The sequence below is a fragment of the Siniperca chuatsi genome, linkage group LG19 (assembly GCF_020085105.1).
Source record: "Siniperca chuatsi isolate FFG_IHB_CAS linkage group LG19, ASM2008510v1, whole genome shotgun sequence".
In the NCBI taxonomy this organism is placed as follows: Eukaryota; Metazoa; Chordata; class Actinopteri; order Centrarchiformes; family Sinipercidae; genus Siniperca; species Siniperca chuatsi.
In genome coordinates this window covers 16,566,246-16,586,850 of record NC_058060.1, presented here as the reverse complement: position 1 = coordinate 16,586,850, position 20,605 = coordinate 16,566,246, and positions in this window count along the sequence as shown.

Genomic DNA, 20,605 nt, shown 5'->3' with positions numbered 1-20,605 from the left:
TGGTTGCATATAAGAATATGTTGCACAGTGGCCATAAGATATTTGTAGCCAGGGTGATGAAACTCAATGAACATCACATTAAACTGCATAGCTGCACAGATCACCAGGGTAGGAAATTCTCAGCTGTACTGTAATTAGTAAGAACTGAATGTTTTTAAATGTGTGGTACATCGTCTTGAATGTAAGTCATACAGCCAATGACACATATCCTTATTACATGCTCATGAATGCTACAGAAATGTTTTTAGAGGATAGTGTTTTTAAGTCTTAATATCCCTGTAGATATCCCTATAACCCATCCTAAAAACAATATGTGTATGGTAAATGGACTGTACTTGTTTCAGGAGCAATTTGGGGTTCAGTGTCTTGCCCAAGGACACTTCAACATGGTTCTGTTAAGGTTATATTTATACTATCGGATGTCAATCACTGATTGTGTTACATCTACTGTATTCTAGCAAATTGCATGTCATGAGAGACAATATGGTTGTCCTTTCGCTACAATGCAGTGGGAGAATAATTGTTAACAGCTGTAACCACAAAGCTGTACTCTGTGTCACTCAGCTGCATACACAAGCAATAGAGACATGAAGGTAATAGTTCTCTGGATATGTTTGTGCATAGATCAAGGTTGCACTCATCAGAACATTTAAAAACAGCTGGATTCCTTTTGATGTAACTTGGGGGGAGAATATAGGCAAGGCCACTTAAAGGGAGCTGTTGTTGGTGTGGTTTCCTGGGAGAAAAGTTAGGAAGGTGATGATACAAAGTGCGTTAAATAAGTCATGAATGTTACCGTCTGTTCATTTCTTGTGCTCAGTTCATTATTAGGAAGGTGGCAGTGTTTTCTTGAAAGTGAGTCATCTTGTATTGTGTTGGAGACTGATTATTTTGTCATTAATCCCAGATTATTTTGTCAGTGCTTAACCAGACTGCTCTTCCAATTTGAAAATATCCCCCTTTTAGCAGGGTCACTATCCTGATGTGACAGTATTTGATAAGCTCAATGTCAACATTGTCAAAAATCAAACCCCTTCCAAGTAGCTGAGCAAATTTTATGTCAAAAACAAAAAGCAATCTAATGTAAAAGTTCATTTTTAGAGTCTTATGCTGCACTGTATCACATACTATCTGAAAGACATTGATGGTTTATAATAGTTGAAATAAGTCATACTGTTACAAACCTTTAGGCAGTAACATAACTACATCTTAAAGAGAAAAATCTGATGTGCGCTTGAACTTTATGTGTAGGTTATTATACTTTTTGTCCACTGGAGAGCAGTGTTGAGCTAATGATGCTCAGCCTCATGGCCATTACTATGACAAATGCAGAAATTGCCTTTTCATTTTAAAATAAAATAGTCACAAATAGACACACTGATATACACACAGTACGCACACACAAATACACTTACTACTCTGTTACAAATGACATGACGTTGTTGGGTCGAGTATCCTTATTTGCGAATACAAATTACCTGATTTCCTCAAGCGCTGCTGATTTCTCTAAGAAACACTAATGAGAACAAATGATGACTCGCACGCAGATCTGCTGACACTTCAGGCGCAGACAACTAAAAACATCTTTTAATTGATTCATGTTACAGTAATTGCCTATAGTGACCTGACATAGCCTAGAAAACACTGCATACACAATAAGTAGTGTGTTTTCTGCTGTACAAATAAACAAATGTATTACATAAAGCATGAATACTTGCTTATATTTTTTACAATAGCTATATAGTTTAACATTTTTAGGTATATGGTTAATTAAGTTTTAAACACACTACATCACAGGTGAAATAAAGCTGAACTGATGGTAGCATCAAGGGCCTGTTTTATCACCCCAACTGCCCAAGCAGAACACTGGAACTTATGTTCTTCATCAGTGAGATCAAAACAAAGTAATGCAATGACTCTGAAATGGTGGCGTTCTATGCTCCCATCTGAATAAACAGACCGGACAGTCAGGGGTCTTTGAAAGCCATTCAGATTGTCTTTCTGACTCCAAGAGCCCAGTTACTCCCACCAGGGGTTTGTGTGTGTGTGTGTGTGTGTGTGTGTGTGTGTGTGTCTGTGTGCACCAATTGTACAGTCTCTGCTCTCTACATTCCTACCTGTTTTACAATTTTTCTGTGTTGTGGGGGTTTTTTTTGCGTGAAGGTGGTGCTCTTTACCCGCATGGGTAATCTTTCGTGCACTCCTAACGAGGTTGTCATATTCAGCGCATAATGAGGAGCCTAAAGATGAATGTAAAAATGCCTCCATTACACCGCTTTCATCCTCTTGTTCATTAGGTTAGCATAAGGTTACAATACATAACACCAGTCCCAATGTTCCACACACAAAATTGCATGTGTCACTGAGGAGTTGTGTGTTACTTCGCCATGATAATGTTCATTCATGCACACACAAACACACACATAGTGTTACTGTACCTGCCTAAACTTAACCCTTAACTGAACCTCAACACAACACTGATTCTCAGCCTAAATCTGACTTTTTCTAGTGATGTTTGGAGAATAGGCCTTAGAAATGTCCACATTACAAGGGTTTTCTAATGCAATATGTCTGTCACACACACAAAAAATGCAAATCTATTGGGTATGTTTTTCATCATCTGTGGATGTCCAAATTTGCCACATTCACCGCTTTTGTTATTCTGTCTCTTCACCTCTGCCCATTCTTCACCTCCCTCCCTCTTTTTATTTCTCCCTTTTCTGCACCCCTGTCAAGTGCTTTGTTTGCTGTGACTTTCCATGCGGTTATCTGAGCGGAGACAGTATGCCTCACCCTGGCACAGGACCTCAGTTTCCACGGCAACTTTATAATTGTTTTGGATGCGTTCCAAACGCCACTGGATACCAAGGCATTATTGATGTCAAAAGAAACATGTATGAAATGAGGAGATGTGGAGGCGTCCATATGGTTCTGTACACAGCCTCATGCAAAGCCATTTAACCGTTTTTCAATGGGAGTTTTGTGATACCGCTGAATAGATCCCACATGTGTCGCATGATATTTCATAATTTTGATCTTTATGTTTCACAAAGGGATAATAGCTCGCAATACAAGCCACTGAACTGTGCAATATTTCCACTATTCATGTCATTAAGTCATTGTCACAGTATGCACTGCTGGGATGAGTATGGCGACCTTACTGAATACAATATGTCCATCATGATGCATTTTTAAAAAAAATGAAAATGAGAATGAAGTCCATCTGAACACAAGAAGGAAAATAAAAGTATGCAGCACCAAAAGATTTCTCCGGTTACTAAAGTATGTCGCTGCCGGCCTCATTCACTTCAAGTAGTCTTTGTTTTGACAGGAGAGGCGGTATGAATTATCCCAGTGCTTGTCACCATAACCATACTGTGACCCCCCCCATCCCCCACCAACTCTCTGTCTCTCGCTCTCTCTCACACACACATACACACACACACACACACACACACACACACACACACACACACACAGCCTTGAAGCACCTCTGAGCCATGAGCTGTGGCCACATTAACCACAACGCGCAACACTTATTAAAATAACATATAGTGTCAGCAGCAGTGTGGCCCCAAGTGGATAAACCCCAAATGCTCTGTCTTAACTCACAAATCCACAGAGTTGTCTTTACATCAGAGGATTACCCTCTGAGCAGCAGGTTTGCTTCATATTGTTGCTTATGCAACTTTGACTCTTTCGGCGATGTTGTATCACAGAATTTGTGATTAAAAATGAAATGAAATGAGGTCCTGACTGATCTTTTTTCTCTGATCTCAAGCCTCCCCTCCCTCCGCTTAATTTATGACCTGTGAGGAGGAACCCAGGGAGTGAGAAGTGAGTGAGACTGGTGTGAAAGCCCTGAATAGAGCAGGGGCAACAGGCCCTTCAAATAACACAAAAGAGGCACCACAGCTGTTTGGAGGCAACACAAGCCTTACGAGGCACTATCTTCTGCACTGAGCTCCCAGACTGGCACTCACACTGACTTTGTAAGCTGAGTTGTTATATGAATACTGTAACACAATCATCACATTAAATTTGTGGATAGAAAACCTTCCAAGACAAGGCCCATGTGAATAAAGTTTAAAAGAAGTAATATTCCCAAAATAAGGCTGGCTATTTTGCTTGAATAAAATCCATCATTTATGTCACTGATATTTATTATTGGCCCTTAACTGGTCACTAAGAAGAGTATATTCATACTGTGACATTTGCCTTTGAATTATTTGATCTTTATATGATGCTAGCAACCGAACGAGAAAGAGGGAAAGATGTAAATGAGGTGGAGAGGGGGTCAGACCTCCTCTATTCCATAGTAAGAGCCAAGAGGAAGGAAAGAAAAACAGCACAACAGCCGATCACCTTTACAGAGGGCTGCATCATTCGAGGATCCCGCTGAGCCGCAGGAAAGTGTCACCAGCCTTCGTGAGCTCACTGTCAAGTACCGGTTACTGACTGTCAACTGCAGCTAAAAATGATTTCAAAATCCGGGGTTAGAAGTTCAGCACACTGTTTTCTTCCCCCAGACTGAGGAAAAAACGCTGTCATCATTGCTGGGCCTGTAATAATTTATCCCCCCCTGTACAAAACTGTTGGCTCCCCGTTCCTATGTCTGCTTCTTAGTTTTGCACTCACGCCCATTAGCTAGCCACATGCTGGACACGTGTGAACTTTCAGAATCATGCCTGCTTTTCGTATAACTTAATTGCAGACCATATTCATCATCATGACTGTGTTAGAGGAGGCACTATTATAAAACTGCTTATTGTTCAGCATCTTTGTATGCATTTAGTGTGCAAGTTTTTCGGTACTGTATTTGCACGTGTTGTCAGCATTATTGAGTATGGACTATTGTCTTTGCAACCTTCTGTTGAAGCATACAATCTTCAGTCTCTAGATGGACAAACTGCATTGATAGAATAAAATAATAAGATAACTTAAAAACTTAAATACTCTATTATCTTACAATTAGATAATACTTAGAAATTATATTAATTGGAAACTTTACAATCCTCAGACATGTGAAAAACATTTTTCTCAGGTACAAAATGGATGAAAAAGAGCTTAGTCTGCTCTCTGTCTCCTCTCTGTCTTTCCTATCCATGCATGGAGAGAGTATCCGGAGCCATCTGCAGACCACGATTCATCCCCAAACACTGGGGATCACAAAGGTGTTATTTTTCAAAGCTTGCCCTGTCCACCTCCTGCCGAGGGTGTGCGGCTGCGGTTCAAGGGAAGGTGGGAAACTTCTGAGGCCCTGTTCCCCTTGTACCCCCCTCCCTGTCGCCTGCCTCCTTGGGGGCAGCCCTTTGAGGGTGTCATAACTGCGGCCTGTATAACATGGGTTACTGCTGACGGCGGTTGGTCACAGTTGATGAAGCCTTTAAAGAACCCTCCCCTCTCATGGTTTCTGTTAAAATTCTGGGGAGCAGGAGCAAGGCCTGGCTCCCAGACAATTACAGACGTAGTAATGGGCGGACTCTGGAGTAGGCTTGCATTTTGAGTTGTGATGGGTAGAGGGTGCTCCAAGTCCATGTTTGAGGAGAATGTTGTTCGGTCCATTGCAACCCTACACTAATGCGTTCTCTTACCCCTCCAAAAAATGAAATCACCCTCTCCATTTTAGTTGTGTGCCTCTATGCTTGCAAGTTGCCTACACAAAATGAGTCCTCCATGTTTTGTGCTACAAGGCAGTCTCCATTTCACAGAACTGAAGGGGGAGGAAAATCCATGAAGACTATGCAATATGCTGCAGAACATGCAGCTGTTGTGGTGCCATCCTGTTGTCTTGCGGTTTGGGGGAGGGTGTATGCAAGGTAAAATGGGACAGAAAGCCATGACAGTGTGGTGGTAATAGCATGAGAGGGTTCGCAGCACCTGGTACTCACCTCTTTCTCCGGAGAGTCCCTGTGGACATGGTGTCCTGCTGGCACACCGTAAAACTTGATTGTGGAAAACACCATCATGCTGAGACTGATAAAAGGAAAAATAGGAGATGTTTTTATTTTCAAATTTTGGTTGTAACAGCAGAGGAGGAAAGAAATTGTTGTGCAAATAATGTTTATGTTTATTTCCAAAACCCAGAGTTCTGGACCCAAAGTCCAGAAACTTTATTTAATTTTGAATGCCAGTTACCCTTTCTTTTGAAAACTATCAACTGAGTAGCATTTGCACATGTTCTTACAGTATGGTCAAAGGTTTACTCATGATATTTGGTTTCTAAACTTTTTAGGTGTTGGGTAGTTATGGATATTTAGCAGATAAAAAAATTTGAGGATTTCTTAAAAATTTCTTTCCTTCTTTCTATATATTATTATATTATTCTCTATATTATATGTTAATATAGAGAATATTATATATATATATATATATTCTCTATGTTATAGAGAATAACTAGATATTCAGTCGTGGTCTATATGTCAAAATTATTTTCTAGATAAATCAAAAGGGGTTTTAATTTAAAAGAAAAATGTTACATGCCAAGGACAACAGATGCTTAGACATGCTCTAATTAATAACATTTGACATCTATTCTGCTGTTTGCATCTGCAGGGCAATTTGAAAATAATTGTTGAAGAGGAAGATTATTTTCAATTTAATGTTTAGTAGAAAACATTTTGTGTTTTTTATTTTTAGGGTGTTGTTTACACATTTTACAATTGATTTTCTAAATTTTAGCAAACATTCTAAGGACTTAGGATGCATTATCCGTTTTCAATTTAAAATTATATAATTTAATTTGCCAAATCTGTGCTTGCTTCAAATTCTTGTGAAGATAAATGTGCTGAGGAGAGTGCACCGGTATTGAATGTTAAATGAGAAACAACGCCATGTGTACAGTGAGTGTGCTGCTTCTCCACAGCTTAGGGAGTGTGTTGAACCTGGTCTGGCCAGACAGATACAACGAGGCGGCCACCTTGCCCTGTGTGAGTCAGTCTCAGTGCAAAGTGCAAAGGCCAGTGCGGTTCAGGACTTCTCCTCAGGCCGTGCTACATGAGCCACAGCATGTGGACAACGTGCTCCGAGTGGCCCTGCGGAGGCTCAGCATCGCACAATGCTCCTCTGTTCTTTGTGCTGTACTTCTACCTCACTCTCTCTTTGTCTCTCTCTTTCTGTCCTGCAAACACACACTCACTCACTCACTCACTGACTCACTCACTCACTCACTCACTTACTCACGCACACACACACATGCACACTGAAGAGTTCTCTCCACACAGTTGGAAAGACAGGGGTCACTGACTGGATGCTCCCAGCTGAGCACTTCAGTGCAGCCCTTCTCTGAAATACTCTCACACACGCACACACACACACACACACAGCGCATGCACAGGCGCACACCTACATGCACACACACGTGCACTCTGTTAATGTCTTTTTCCATGCTGGCACCCTGTACAAAGCTTTGGCGGTGTTGTTGTAGTCTGTATTTCTCTCTGAAACTTGAGCATTAACTGAATGTTTTTCTCATTCATTATATAATCAGTAAAAATTGTGTCATGAAAGCAGCTGAGGGAATGACTCTGTTGCTAAGAACAACAATCTTGATAGTAAAATGTTTATAGTATCCCTAAAAACAAATCAGTCAGAAATTCTCATTACAACTAAAACCTTTTGCGTTTTCTTTTCATGGTTTGATTTTAATGGGGACATTTTAGTCTCAGAAAAAAACACAGATAGTGTTTTTAATTAAATAAAAGAATGAAGTGATGAAATCATTCATTAAGAGATTCATCATTGCTCCTATTCAGGTGCTGCAGGATATTCTGTGTCTCAACTAGCGCACTACTGAGATCAAATTCAGGCTGCTTGCAAACCCCAGAGCGAAGCAACCATCAGCCTTACTTTGGGATCCCCGTAAAATGAGTAATTTCTTTGTGAGATTTTTAAAATATTTATTTTACAATAATGCGAAGATTGAAACCAGACATACAAGATATTCGAAAACAAGGATTGTGCAGTGAATGGGTATTTCATTAGTCCTATAAGGGTTGTCTTGCAGTGATTAGCTGGAAAGCCCATAAAGGTACTGAGTTTCACTTTATTACAAGACAGGCTGTTCATATTATAGTAAATTGTAATAAAAATAATGTTCAACAAAAAACAAACGAAAAGTATGAAGGGAGGGATTTAATTATTAATAGAGACTTTACTCTCACAGAACTTTTATTTATTCTAAACTGATGGACCCTGGTTGGCAGAGGATTCAATCGACAACCTCTCAATACTCCACTAAATTAATTACCGCCATTATGCTGTTGTATCGATCAAAAACACAGTAATCCTGTGGCCGTTAATCATTTGTGTCAAAATTGGAGAAACATGACCCAGCCAGGCAGTGCAGGGGGCGTTCAGAGGAAGTGGAATGCATGAGGAACAGGGAGGTTGATCCCTCTGCCGCTTTGACGTCAGGCATCCATCTACTGGTGTTATTCCTTAATCTGATTCACTTGGCTGCTCAGCAGACCAGTGTTGCCTGTTGGAAAGGTTTCATGTGTGTGATGGATGCTATTGTCAGAAATGCCAAGGTCAATATGCGACGCAGCAGCAAAAAAAAAGAGGACTTTCTTATTTTAAAAGTGCTTCCCATGTATCATCATCTCTGCAATCTGACCTTGCTTCCCTCTGTAATAACATTCAGAGGGAGGACAACTGCTGGGTGTATGCTCATGGGCTGGCGTTGATCTTTAAAACGGGTCATGGCGCAGCAGAGAAGAGGCCTGTGTCACTCATGACAGTATGCAGGCGTATTACTTACACTAAGACAGATTTAGAAATAGAGTTGTAGTGTCTGGTGTAAATGCTGGGGGACAATTATGTCTTGATTTGAGCATCTTAACAGAGTGGCCACCATGTGACTGCACACTTTTTGTACAAGAGCAATTAGCTGATATCGTGGCACATCATCACATCATCATGTAAACAGATTTAGAGTAATGGAATGTCAATTTTGGCAAATGATGAACAATAAAGGAGAACTTGTCACATAAACGGATAAGAAATTCAATCTGAATTTGTCAGTTTGACTGACAATGTCAGCCTTAGTTACTTTTGCCTCACATTATATGATTTACTCAACCACATCACCATTAAAACTTAAACTCAACAATGGCAGTTGTTAATACCACATGAGGCAGTGGGCAAACTTCTTGCGAAATAAAAAAGTGGGATTTTCTTGTCAACATATCCTGATACAGGAACAATATGGGCTGATGCAATCCTGCTCATAGTAAAGACCCCGTCTTGACAATTTTTTAAGAGCATTTAAAAATACTCTGCTTGGAATGATAATTTGTGTTAATATGGTTTTTCCACAAAATTAAAAATGAACTTGTTAAAATTCCTTGAAATTCTCCCTAGGGAAAGTCCAGAATCTATTAATATGCAAATATTGTTTCCAGTTTAACTACTACATTCACTGAAAAGTACATTCTCAGTGTTTGTGCACTGGAGCCTTTAAGTTTCCACATCACACTTGTGCAAGTTGCGTACTATGGCTATGACTGGCTGCCACACTAATTGTGGTGTCACAAAATCATGTTGGTATGTACATGTCTTAAACTCAGATTAAAGGTGAGAAACTTTCTCCCTTCAACAGATGAATGTGAAAACAGCCATCTAGTGTCAAACTCTGCACATACATGATTCTCATTCTGCACAGTGAAGGTCAAACATCCAATTGTAGTGACTATACTGTTATACTATATTGAAACCACAAGTGGTAGTTTTTTACTTACCACTCAGTTAATAGCTTAATTACTGATATAGTATTAATAGGATTGTCTGATGAGGAGAAAAACATTACGTGGTGTGTTGTAACAAGGCTGCTATCACCCAACAAGGTGGACATCACACCATCAAATCCCTTTTTTTCCCTGAGGGATGTAAGGAAATGGCTGCAAACCCTGAGTGGTGTTTCCCCACTGGGCACTCATCTCCGACTGTCCACTGATTCACCGCTCCCACAGGGGAAACTGACCTCCTCAGCCACCTGGGGATGACCCCCCTACACACAGTTAAATATGCTCACAGGAAGGAACCAGGGATGAGAAAATCATGTCTTTAAGACTCTACACAAGGCCTGCTGTGTCCGCTTTGTCCAGCTTCCTTTTTTCTAAGGCCAGGGAATAAGAAATACCCCAAGTCTTGGAAAATGACTTCAATTAACCATAATGTTAATCACTATTGCTCAGAACAAAAGTCAAGCTGAGAAATCCCTTGATGGAAATTGTTATAATTGCCCTAACAACGGGAATGAATATTTCTCCCTGCTTAATTACATGTGACTTAATATTTAAATATACCATTTGCGGGTTTTAAAGTATCTTAATCACAGCCATTAATTTTAAATATCTAGCATTTGGAGTGGCGGGGGAGGAGACAAACACCTTTTACAGTGTGACTGGTTACATGTGGCAGGTAACGTTATCAGAATGTCAGGTATGTATTATGCACGAGGTGCTGCTGACAGGGCCTGTATACCTCGGCATGAACAGGTAATTGTGCTTTCCTCGTGCAGTAGGAGGTAGGGAGCAATCTGTTGCACACAAGCTGGAGTCTGACGTAGCTCTGACCCATCCACCGTAAACAATGGCACTTTTCAGACAAAACTCAGACTGAATTTTCATCACTACGATAAAATAACAAAGGTTGTGGGAATGTACTGTACTGTTCTTTTTTTATATATTGTAAAATACAGTAGTTAAATTCTAAATTTGCAGGATTTACAGCAGTGCTGAAACAATTAGTCAATAAGTTGGTATGTCATTTATCAAGCAAAATTGCCAAACATCAGCTAAAATGTGAGAATTTGCAGCTTTTTGTGTCTAATATCATTGTAAATTGAATATCTTTAAGTTTTGGTCAGTTGGTCAGACAAAAAAAGCTACTTGAAGACGTCACCTTGAGCTCTGGGAAATTGTAATGGACATTTTTTAAACTATCTTTTGGACATTTTATTGTCTAAAGAATCTTGTTGAAGCCCCTTTAGGCCTCATTGTGACCAAGAAGCTAATATTTTACAAAAATGAATGCAGTACTGGTCATCAAATCTATATTCCCTCCTCTCCCCTCGCTGTGGTCATTTAGGAACTCATGGCATGGCTTTTCGAGGTGCAGGGGTGGCAACCCCAGTGTCCTGGCCAGCAGCCAACAGTGACACTCCCAATCTGGCCACCTAAATCACCGCCTCATCTAATTGGCCAAATCACCCGCTGTTCTCAGATCCCCGTTGCTGCATGGCAAAGGCCTTCTGAGGAATCAGACAATGTTTGCAAACCGTTAATATTGTGTTTGGTCAGTGTTCGGAGACGCTTCCAACAGTTCCAACATACAGGTTATAAGGTCTAAGATCAGTAAGTTAGGATCAGTATTAGAGTAAAACCTATTCACTTTTCATGTTTGAATTTCAATAGTGATAATAAGTTTCCAGTTTCAGAGCAATTACTGCAATATACACAAATCAACCAAACACTGGGATGCAGCATTTCCACCATGCTGTCACTTATCAAGAGTTGACAATAAGCTGAAATGCTGCAGGGCTAACAAACACACAGACATACATAGAGAAGCACACACATCAACAGACAACTGTGTATACACACACAAGTTAAGCAGGCCTTTGGGTCACGCAGTGTGAGTGAAAAACAGAGAGTGGGAGTGAGCGAGCAGCTGCAGGAGCCATGGGGAGGGTTGGGCCTTACGGCGAGCAGCGAGGGGCTGGGGGAGGCTGAGGAGGCTGGGGAGGGCTGCAGGGAGACCCTGAGCTAGGGGCCGCCTGTTTAATTGGAGCTCATTTACACAGCAGTGGAGCAGGAGACACCTGAAGGGCCTTCCCTGCCTTATCAGCTAAATGGCTCCCACTCCCCATGTTCCACAAGTCAGATTCCTCTTCTTGTTTATTCACTTGTTTCTCTCTCAGAATACCATTTCTGCTTCTGATATTCAAGCTTTTTCTCCAGATCAGGGTTACTTGAACTGTCTTTCTCCTCAGATATTAGACTTTGCAATGAAGCACATAGTAAAAGTTACCATTAAAAACATAAATAGAAATAGACAGCAGCAGTGAGGAAGTTCTGAGAACACTGCTGCCCACACAGGTTGTTGACATGCCTTGTAAAGTGAATTATAAATTATCTGTGCCTTTATTATATTATACTGATGTAAAATAATTCAATCACTTAGTGTTGACAATGATAATACCCACCATACCATCTTCCTGTAGCTTTGAAAAGAAGGTAGAGGATGGCGAGGTGGAAAACAGGAGGGAGCAGTGAGGGGGAGTATGATGAGGAGTAAGAGGAGGTGGAGGAGGAGAGGAGCCCAAAGAAGGAACAACTTACTGTAATCATAGTCATGTTCAATCAGACACCTGCTATTAAGTTGATAAATACACTTTTCCCAGTGTGAGTCCGGATACACTGAGTACCCCTAAGGCACTGTTCTGCTCTTTAACTACCTACTCTGCCTGGCTTCTTCACTCAACCACCGACTCTCTTCCTATTAACTCACATTTCACCCAGTCTCACAAGATGTCCCAAAATCCATTCCTTATAGGGCACTGTATGATTGATTAAATGTAGTCCTCAACAGTGAGACTGAGAACAGATTTGGTGAGTGGTTTTTCTGGCTGTTGGGGAGTGGAAGGGTAGGGAGTTGGGGACATTTTTAGTCCATTAGTAAGTACTATTTTGTCCTTTTTTCCCTTTGTGCTTACGGTAATAAGAAAAAATGGGAGCAGAGTCTATGTGTGTGTTGCGTGGGGGGAGGGAGGATGTATGGAGAGGTTGTTGTGTTTGAGCAGGGAGGGTGCACAGACAAAGCTTCTTGCCTCCTTAATCTCTTGTCTCGCCTTTTCAGCTCCTGTCGGTGCCCACATGCTGGCGACGGGGCCAAGAAGATGCCTCCTGTAGAGAATCTTACTCAGCACGGTGTCATGGCCGCCACGACACCTGATAAACATTAAGTACAGGCTGTGATACCTAAGTGTTATTATTGTTGTTTATTTATTTTATGTCCCCTTAGTGTTTTACAGCCATCTCAGCTTGTCTGCAGCTGTCGTTTGGTAAGATAAGGGAGCGATACGGGGGCTTGCATGTCTTTAAGATGACTTTTCTCTGGACCAGAAGAGAAAGTAAAACAGCTTACTTTAACCCAGATTCAGGATTTAAGAGGACTCTGGGATTTAATTAGCCAAATTATCCAGATTACTTTGTAATCCTGCTTTGTGAGTCAGGCACCTGAACTTGTACTACTATTTTAGGGACTGTACGGAAATGATGTGTGGTGAGGGGAGCAAGGCCCTCCCCAGGGTTATTAATGGGTTTTTTTAACCCTTCTCTTTGGTTAGAAAAAGCTACAACCTTCCCACAGCATGTCAAAATAGTTATGCTACTAATTGTGAATGAATGACTTGTTTAATTGTTTACCCCAACCTAAACCTTAAAATCTTAATGGAACTTCTTATGTGAGCCACCAGTGCACACATAATTAAACCCTGATGCAGGGACAGAACTGTTGTCCAAAGTGCACGTTTATGAACCATGGCACAAGTGAAAGTTGTCTTTCTGATGTAGTATGTAACTGTTTACTATATTGCAAAGGAAGGCTGAAATAAACTATGCATTTAGGGCGAGAAAAAAAATTTGAGATGAGACAAAAAACAAAAGACCCTGCCCTCCCAAGAAGAGCATACAATTTGCAGACCACACTACCCTCAACCAAAAGAAAAATTACAATACCCTCTGCCTTTTGTGACCCCCTTTCCCCTCTTATCATTTTCATACAGTCCCTTTGTCTATACACAAAATACCTTGTAGCATATTAGGTCCTCCTGGCATGTATTACACCCCCTGAGTGGCTGTGGGGATGTGGTGAGGCTGCTGTGTACAGCAAAGCCAATCTGATCAATAATAAGTGCGTACAATTTGCACGCCTCTAATTCTCCTGTTTGTGTTTTGGCAAAATAAAGTTGAACAAAAATCATCTTCAAATCTAATCTCTTCCTGAATTTATGAGCTAATAAACGTCCTATGATCAGCAGTGTAACAATATTGTATTTGGGTTGTCTAAACTCCTTGCATCAATATTATGAATGTTCTAAAGAATGAACAAAACAAACTTGTGGAAACAGCATGGTTAAAAGCCAGACTTCCCAACATTATTGAAATCTAAACTTGCTTTGAAACATGAATATCCTGTGTACATTGTCCCGAAAATATTTTCCTTAAGTTCCTCTGAGCCTTAAAAGAAAATTCATAACTTTGCGGTCAAAGTTCAAAACCATCCTCTGCTCGAACATCTGAAAAAAAAGAGTGGCATAACATACAATTCCCCTCTTAAAATCGCACGTCACTGATTGAGTTGCAAACTGGCTGGGACGAGATGCGTCTGGAGGCATCGGAGGGGGGTCTCTCTCCATCTTTCGCTTACTCTTCCATCCCTCTCTCTTCCTCTATCTATCTATCCATCGGTTGAGTGGAATTCATCATCTGTTGCGAGGGCGCGGCACATGATAAGCATGCAAGCGGGAGAGCCGGGCCGCTATATCACTGGGAATGAATGAACGACCTCACTTTGACCCGACCAGGGAAGGAAAACACATGTTCTGCTGGTCTTGGCTGGCTGGCTACCTGCAGAGAGGGTTGGGAATTCCTCCAGCAGGAGGGATGGGGAGATGGAGGGATGGAAGAGGTGGAGAAGGAGGAGGCGAAAGAGAGTCGGTCTCCATGTGTCCTCGGCTCCCCGACGTTAACTCGGAGAGGATGCTGGCATATTGTCCTTTTGTCAGACATTGCTGGTGTCATGTTGAAAGGGTTGAATAATTTAAGATGATGAAAAGTTAGGAGATGAATTTTGGATTCTGGGAATTAGAGGGAGGGTGACAAAACATGTAACATTGATGGAAGTATAGTGTATTATATTAGTGGTACATTGAACTTGTTGGGGGAATAATGTGTGAGAATGTTAACCTCTGCAACAACCGTAGACTAATAGACATTTAACATGATGTTATAAAGCTGCTAAGCTCTCTTAGACCCTGCTCACACAGCAAATCCTGTGTTTCCTGCTATGAGCTCAGCAAGCTCTATGGCTACCTATTGTTTTTTATTACGTGTAAAGCATTTTTCCACTCTGTAAATCTATGGGGGAATGGGAACTCTTTGTCCACCATCGCCTCAATTCAGAATAAGTTTCTATACTTTCTCCACCCATGTTCCAATGAAATGCAGCTCTGGATGTCATTACTGGTGAGTCTGTGCGCACAGATGTTTGTGTGTATGTATGCATGCATGCATTTTTGTGTGCAAGAAGGGGTAGTCAGCCACACTTGTGCACATACATATATATGTGTACACACACACGTAATTTACTACAAAGCATGCTCATGTATGCAATCATGTTTATAGTTGCAATATTTCCGCACATGGAGAAATGCTGTTTGCACCACCACCAGAGCCCATATACTGTAACTACCCGACTGTGTTTCAGTGTCAGACTGTTACAGACTGTGGAGAAGGGGCCTTGGCCTCATGTCTGGACATGGAGCTGGAGAATGTAGAAAAGGCGGCATGTGGCAGTGGAGGTATGGATGGCTACAGGAGGGTGTGGTCAGTGGATAAAGAGAACGATTCCTGTTACTGGGCTGTGGGATGAAGGGCGGAAAAGGGGTTGGTAAGGGGGTTGCTGGAGGCGGTCCACATCGCCCCTTTATTTACTTTGACCCCAGGTCCGCGGGAGGCCTGGGGAGGGCACATGCCAAACTCCCCAGGCGGGCAGAGCTGCCCTGCCCTCTCTCTCACCTCCCTGCCCGCCCCTCCGTCTCCAGTTAGATATATGTCTGTTTGGAGCCAGGCCTGCATCAGCGGCAATGGTACTCCTCTTTTCTTTTTGGTTTTGAGTGTTTTCTTTTGAAAAGCATTCCTCAAAATGTTGTTTTACATTAACAGAATACCTTAAAGTACAAATCACTGAATAAGATCATTAATTTTATTGTAATGAAGTACTTAGGATGTACACCCTATCTTAATAGTAATAGTTTTATTACTCTTTTTTCAAATGTGAATTTATTTTGGTTTTCTGTCCACAGACCTCACTGTATCTCTTTTTTAAAGGAAAGGGTTCATCAACAGTTTATCTATGTCTTTGTATTTCTAAATTGTTTTTTTATGTATCTAATATATGTGAATTTGGGTGACACTGCAAAATATTTTTTCTTTTGCATTTCACCATAAACCAACTAAGATTTATTTCGAAGCTTCTCTACGATAGCTGGGGGATATTCATAGATGAATTAATTTCTGAGTCACGAGCAACAAGACACATTAAACTTTAATCTTAAATAAATGTGACACTTGTTATTTGAGGATGCAATTTTATAAATGTGTAGAACTAATTGTTAAATTATGCATAGGACTCATCAATCCCTTCCTTAATAAACTCACAATTAGTAGCATAAATGGAGGATGATAGGGAAAAAAAGAGAAAAGGAGAAAGAGCAGTGGCTCTTAAGATGTTAATTATTCAAATGAGGCAAAGTGTACCTGCCTGATGTCAATGTCATCACAGTAGTAATTATTACCATGGTAATGCTATTGCCATTGTGAATCAGAGTGTGATTTATTTAGTTAAAGCAATTAGGCGGTGTGATTAGAAATACAAACATAATTGCAAATTTAAACAGATTTTTCACTTTTAGTGGCCGTTTTCAGTTTTTAGTGCACATTCCTCTTAGCAACCTTTGACACCACCCTCCACAGTCCCCAGCATCCAAGGCAGCATTTAAATATTTAAATAAAAATGTGTACATACTATAGTATAGAAAATAAAATAAAATCTGGGGTCACATTTATTTGGATTTTTATTGGGGAAAAAAGACTTAGACTCATGGACATTAATGTCAAAGTCAAAACAGAACCTTGGAGCAGTCATCTTGGCTCAGCAGCTTATATGGCAGTTTTAAACCAATAGTGTTTCCTAGGAACAGTTTGTATTTATTATTTTTTTAATAAAAACGTACCTTTTCACCCTGACATGTCTGACAGCGGTGGTTAGCCTGATGTTGACATCATGGATTGACTGCTTTTCAGTAGCGAGGGATTTGGAATCGAGAAGTCTTGTTTAGCGAGGGGACGGTTAATTGATTGTCAAATCATGTCATAGTGTAGAGGGTAACTGAGATGACTCCGGGGCAAATATGTTCTCGTGATCACGGTGCCCTCCTGCCCAGTGAGCTCAGCGAAGTCAGCCGCAGCACAGTGGCAGTGCTGAAAATGTCACCCCAAGATGACAGTCATATTCCATTACAGCTATCGCTCAATATCTTCATGCAGGGCAAATTACAGCGTTTCAACAGAGCATAAAGTAACAAAGGAAAAGCCATATGGATATAAAATAAACTGGAATTATTTTTGTGAGCACTTCATAACTCTTAAATTGTACTCTATTTGTGTATTTGATGGTAAATCATGATTTCACAGTTGCATTTATGCTCTAAAAAGAATAAAGGGGAAAAAAGTTCACAAATGAAAATAGGCATGTTTTGTGTTGAGGGTAACATGCTGTGACATATTGAATGACCTATTACTCTACTGTAAACCGCTTTGCCATTGAAAGTTGAAGCCAGTGACAAAATCTATCCAATTCCAGTGGTTGTAAGTACCCAGAATGTATTGGACTTCTATGGGGACGCGAATGAAACTGCTGGGCATCCAGCGAATTTCAGCTCCATCTTGTTTCTTGCCGAAAGGCTCTGGCGTGGGCCTGTGGTTGCCAGGCGCCTCCTGAGGTGACTCTATCAGAGCCAGTCAAGCCTGAAATCAATCACTCACACCCATCAAAGGCTGCCCTGCACCGCCATTGTGACTGAGCCATCTGGGCCTCAGTACACTGTCTACATTTATCTCTATGAACTATATGTGGCTCTCTGTGTATGCTTGCTTGTATGTGTGTGTGTGTGTGTGTGTGTGTGTGTGTGTATTTGCATGTGTATATGTATATCTGTGGGCTTTCTTGCATATGAGTACAATTTCAAATGAGATGAAAATAATAGAGTAAAAATGAATAAGTCATAGTGCATTGCTTTCTAAACCATAACCAGCGGCAGTTGTGAATCCAGGAGGAAGCAGTGGCAGGCCTTAGCATCCATCATGCAAGCATGCGTCTTTACACCTGTTCACAGCCTTCCACTACATGCCTCTCCTGCATGGTATCATCTGCTTGAACTAGTTTTCCTGTGTGGAGGCCTTTCTCCTTTGGCCCCGCTTTGGTCAGTCTCCTGGTCTCCAGTCCGTCCTCTCAGTGCTGAGCGCTAACTGCCCAGCACTGGCAGGCAGAGTGGAGTGGAGCGGCGCTGAGTGTGTGTGGCAGCTGCCATTGGAGGGCAGTAGAGCACCAGCGCATCCATCTCCATCAAAGCGGCCCTGTAGCCCCAGAGGGTGCCCGAGTGTAAAGCATTACATAGAGGGATGTTGGGAGCACAGAGACAGGCTGGGGAAAATGTGGACAGGTCAGGCCAACATTGGACTCCAGTGGCTCTATGGACTCTTCATATAAAGCTCACAGCTTTATATGAAGACAGACTGACTGAAATAAGCATATGTTAAGGGAAAAAATAATTGCACTTACATATAAATAAAAATGGATACTAGAGGTATGACATTAAACAAAAAGTAGCAATTAATACTACCATGAAATGACAAATTTACATAATATTTGCATTTAGCCAGTAGCTCAGTGACTATCATATTTTAAAATATGCCTATAGTGTAATATCCTCATACAGTTTAATATAAGTGTAGTCATCAATATAGAATTCTGCACCTGAAATTGAAAATTATGAACTTTAAAGAGGCATTTACCAACCTTTCACAAAACATGATTAAATTTCAAGATTATATGCTAACTCTCAGATTTTAAAGCACATACCCCCTAATCATACAGTTATTCTCTATGTCCTTTCAGCAAATGTTATCCCTGTAATTTTTACAGAAGGACATCTAAGGTCAGCACTATTCAGCCAGGACCAGTCAATGCACTTCAATACCATAATTTAAAAGCCTTTTGGAAAAAGAAAAAGTCAGATGTATTTCTATCATTTTTGCCTGGACATACACCCTCTAATCCTTTTTTCAATAACAGTTCAATACTGTAAGGATATCGTGCCAATATCCATCAGCTTCACTGTTACATGTATTATTCAAATCCCCTCATATGCATTTGGCAAATAAAATGAGCCTTAAACCCCCCTTTAATACTGTACAGACACACTGTTATGTGAATAGTTATGCTTCCAGAGTGAAAGTCATTTTTTTTCTTCAAATCTCAAATAGCTGTTAATAATGTATTAAGACAAATTAAATATACATTTCTGACCCTTATTCAAAAAGTCCAAAATTACATGTAAGATGAAAATATTTTTTTCATGACAGTGATGTTTTATAGTATAAAGAAAAGGCAATTTAAGAATATTTTCTAAATAGTCTACATATCATCACATAGAAAAAGAGGCATTAATTTCAATGATGTTTACAGTTTATTTCAGCAAAATTACATTTACATTGGGCCATTAATTATGATATACTTAGTGGCAGTTGTAGTTTGTTTTTTAATAGTTTCATTTTAATCTGTAACACCAATGATTTTACAGGTTATTATTCATGCAATCATTAATAGCACATTTTTAAAAGGAAAAACTAAACACGATAGGATACAGAACAACGATAACTACTTGCAAGTAAGGAATTAAGACAGATGTACTGCATATGGCAAGAAAAAAAATCAAAAACATCAGGTCCAGCGCATTGTCCTACATTTAAGTAGCTCTCAATTCACTTAAAACAAACCAGCCTGGAAACTTTCATCTCAGGAAGAAAACACATGTTCCTTGTTTTCTGCTTTTACATTAATGTCCATGTTTTCTCCATTCCATTTAGACAGAGAACTGGGATGCCCCAGTCCCGAGTGCAATGCCCCAGACCTTGGCCGGCTCTTTTATGTAAACAGAAACTCCTCGCTGTGAAGGGGTCCCATAGTTAAGAATTCCACTTAAAGAGCACGTTGAACTCTGCAGCGATATGGAAAGATTCATGTTCTTGCTCTACGCTTTAAAGCTACTTCATGTAGCTCTAAATGTAGCCTCAAAACCCAGTTGGCTGAGTATAAGTACAATAAACAATTCAGCTTATGTTACAAACTTGTTTAGTTTTTTTGATTTTATTCATTTCTGAATTTTTATTATGCTGGTTATAAAGACATGGTCAATATTTAACTCCAGTCATTATTTTACTACACTAGGGTGTGTGGTATCAAGAAGATACATTTTGAGAGATTATGTCGCTGCTGAACTGTATAAAGATCTGTGCATTTACATCTTCAATTTCTGCTTTGTCAAATATTCATATATGGGAATTGTGTTCATTAAATATGCAAATTATTAATTCCAGATAGTGCAGCAAACTGGGACATCATCTCTATCCCAGTTTGCTACACTATCTATCCAGATAGTGTAGCAAACTGGGACATCATCTTTATAAATGTAGGAATTTTATTTAGGGGATTTAGTATCTTTACCCCAAATATGTATAAATAATACACAGTTTACACA